Source organism: Loxodonta africana, chromosome 2 (genome assembly GCF_030014295.1).
Source record: "Loxodonta africana isolate mLoxAfr1 chromosome 2, mLoxAfr1.hap2, whole genome shotgun sequence".
NCBI classification, from domain to species: Eukaryota; Metazoa; Chordata; class Mammalia; order Proboscidea; family Elephantidae; genus Loxodonta; species Loxodonta africana.
The window spans coordinates 210,554,763-210,558,400 of record NC_087343.1 but is presented as its reverse complement, the minus strand read 5'-3'; the positions used below and the strand labels follow the sequence as shown (position 1 = coordinate 210,558,400).

The 3,638-nt window shown below is 37.0% G+C and overlaps 1 pseudogene; it reads right to left on the bottom strand.

Moving 5' to 3' along the window:
- Window positions 1-573: 573 nt before the first annotated feature.
- Window positions 574-1,604, bottom strand: LOC100656729 (phosphoserine aminotransferase-like; annotated as a pseudogene).
- Window positions 1,605-3,638: the final 2,034 nt, after the last annotated feature.

Genomic DNA, 3,638 nt, shown 5'->3' with positions numbered 1-3,638 from the left:
GCTACTAAATGAAAGGTCATCAGTTCTAACCCACCAGCCACTCCACCAGAGAAAAGATCTGTTGATCTGTTCCCATAAAGATTTCAGCCAGGGAACCCTGTGGGGCAGCTCTACTCTGTCCTGTGAAGTCCCTATGAGGCAGAAATGACTTGACAGCACACAACAACAATGACTAGTGATGCTGAGCATCTTTCCATGCACTTGTTGGCCATCTGTGTACCTTCTTTGAAGAAATGTCTATTTGTCTTTTGCCCAGTTTTTAATTGGGTAGTTTGTTTTTGTGTTCTTAAATTTAACAGCTCTTTACATATTCTGGATATTAGATATATTAGTGCAAATATTTTCTCTCATCCTGTATGTTTTTTTTACTTGATAGTGTCCTTCGTGCACAAAAGTTTTTAACTTTGATGAAATCAAATTTTCCTATTTTTTTCTTTTGTCATTTGCTGTTTTTTTCTTTTGATGTTTTAGTACTGTAATGTTCTTCACACATGCAACAAAAAATATTGACAATGGATAAACAAGAGGAGAAAAGACTCTTGTGCAAAGATTCTTCTGGAACTAGCAGTATCACTATTGTTCAATGATAGAGTATACATTTTTCATGAAGGCTGTCAGCTTCTGAACATCTTCAATGGTGACAGTATTATACAGAGAGGCATGGATGCCTTCCATGGACCTGTGCTCTTTCAAGGACACCATGTTGAGTTCAAGAGCTTTCACCACAAATCTTTTTTCTAGAGCATCATCTCCTTTGGTGTTGCCAATGTGGAATGGAATATTCATCTTGCTTCTATTCTGTGGCTCCACTGGACATACACAGAATCCTTGAGCATTATCAATGATATCATCAATCATTTGAGATTCATGGAGCTAAGCTTCTCCATGGCTGTTGCATTGCCATTGTTCTTAATCTACTCCAGGACCAGTCCTATGACATAGATGCTGAAGCACGGAGGCATGTTATACAAGGAGTTGTTTCCAGCTTGCACTTTGTATTCCAGGATGGAGAAGGATTCTCAGAGAGTGAACCCTAGCAAGTCATCATGACGATCACCACCATGACCCCAGCAGAGCTGACGTTCTTCTGAGCACCAGCAAAAACTTGCTTGGAAACATCCACTGGCTTGGATAGGAAGCTTGAGGACATGTCACAAACCAACGCTGCTCCTCTGACATCAGGTATAAAATCGAACTCCATTCCATGCACAGTCTTGTTTGTGCAGAGTTGAGGTTCCAGGTGCTTGGATCTGGAATTTTTGTATAGCTCCCAAATTTGGGGTGGACAATATTTATAGTCTCAAACCTCTTGGCTTCTTCTGTGGCCTTAGCTGACCGAGCTCCTGTCACCACATAGTCAGCACACCTTCCTGCTTTCAGGCCAGTGAGGTTTAAGGGGTAGCACTGAACTGGCCAGACCTACCTCCTTGCACAAAAATCACCTTGTAGTTGTCTGGAATGGCTAACAATTCCCGCACAGGATTCTCTGTGGTGTTAATAATCTTAGCGAAATGTGATGACCTGTGGCTCATTTCAAAAGCATTAATCCCAACTCCTTTGTAGTCTAATAATTCTTTTTGTATCTCCAACAGCACCACAACACAGAGGAGTCAGTCCCAAGGAGAGCTCTCCTCTGTTCAACAATAGGTAATTGTAAAGTACTTGGCTGTTATTACTTGCTGTTTTGGTGTCATATATAAGAATTTATTGTCAAATCATCAGAAAATTTCATGAAAGTGCTCTTGGACTCTAAAAATGTTATAGAAAACATTTAAAACTAGATAGAACAGTTAGAAGATAATGTAGAAGAAACTTCCCAGAAAGTATAGCAAACAAACAAAAAGAAAAAGAAAGGAAAGAGAAATGAAAAGATAAAGGACCAATTTAGGGAGTCTAAAATTTGAATAATAGGAGTTCTAGAAGGACAGAACAGAGGAAATGAGATAATCAATAAAAATAACTTTTAAAAAAGTATATCAGAACTTAAGTTTCTAGATTGAAAGGGCCCATGACAATGGATGAAAACAGACCTACTCCAAGGTTTATCATTTTCATATTTTGGAGCACTGGGATAAAGGATGTGAACAATTCAGTGTGGAGAAATAATGTCCTTAGGCAACTGGAATGCCCAAACTTCCAGATTGGAAAAGCAAAGCACACAAAAGGATTAAGAATTATTTTATGGCTTTGAATTTCTCAACAACCCTGGGAGCTAGAAGGTAATGATGCAGTACTTTCAAAGATTCTGAAGGAAAATAACTTTTAACCTAAAATTAAAAGTTCTATACCCAGCCAAACCATCAATTAAATATCAGGGTAGAAAAAAGATATTTCAATAGTCAAGTTTAAAAAAAAAAATTACCTACAATATCTGTTTCTCTTGGAACTACTAGAAGATATATTTTATCAAAATAGAGGTGAAACAATAAAGAGGAAAACATTTGATCCAAGAAAAAGAAGCTCCAACTCAGGAGAGGTGAAGGAATGCCCAGGATGATAGGAGAAGAAGCTTCTAGGATGACATTTGTGCAGCAAGTTGGAGAACAACCAGTTCAGTTTGGAGCAGATCAGAAAACTCGAGAAACCTCTCTCGATAAGATGAAAATGAGAATACCTGATGTGAAAGTGATTTAAACGCGTGTTTTTTTTACTCAAAATATGGTCCACAGACTGGTGCTGCTCTTAAATTGTTTACTGTTCACAATGAGGTAAGGAGTTGTTCAAAAATGTAAATCACCTGTAGTACTTAATTCAACTGACTTTTTTTTTCATAGCAAGACTTTTTGATGAAAAAAGCAATGCACTGATTTACATTCTGGCACAAGGTCCTTATCTTGTTGCAGAACATTATTTTTAGTAGCACTGATTTAAACCATGAAAAAAGTTTAATGTTGAATAAGTAGAGTATGTAGAAAACAGCAAATTTAAAAATAAACAAAAGAATTATTAACCCTGGGTAAAACAAATTGTGCAGGGAAGAAAAAGTAATCCATGGTTTTCTATATGGTTTAGTTTTGATCGAATTTGAAGTGGTAAAAGGAATTAAAAAAAGAAAAGCTGTCAGCCCAGATTTCTATGTCCAGCAAAAATATCTTTCCAAAATGAATATCAAATGAAGATCTTCACACAACAATGAAAGCCTAAATAAATCATTGTCAGTGCACGATAGTTCAAGAAATGCTAAAGGAAGCTTTTCACGCCGAAATGACATCAGATGCAAAACTCATATACATGAGAAGGAATGAATAGTGCAAGAAATGGTGTACATATAGGGGAAAGTATAAAAAATAAAGTTTTTTTTTTCTTTCTTCTTTTAATTTCTCTAAAAGACAAACAGCTGGGGAATATCCCTGAAAGTAGGGAACTCCAAATCTCCATCCCTCAACTAAACCAATGATCAAGCTGGAGAAAACTTCACAATCAAGTTTTTCAGAACTCTGGAATCTAACCAAAAGCTTACAACAGCCAGAGGTCCCTAGGTAGCACAAATGGTTTGTACTCAACCCCTAACTTAAAGGTTAGTGGTTCAACAATGCCCATCAAAATTCTAACACCCTTTTTTGCAGAAATGGAAAAGCCAATCCTTAAATTTATAGGGAAGAGCAAGGGACTCCAAATAGCCAAAACAATCTTGAAGA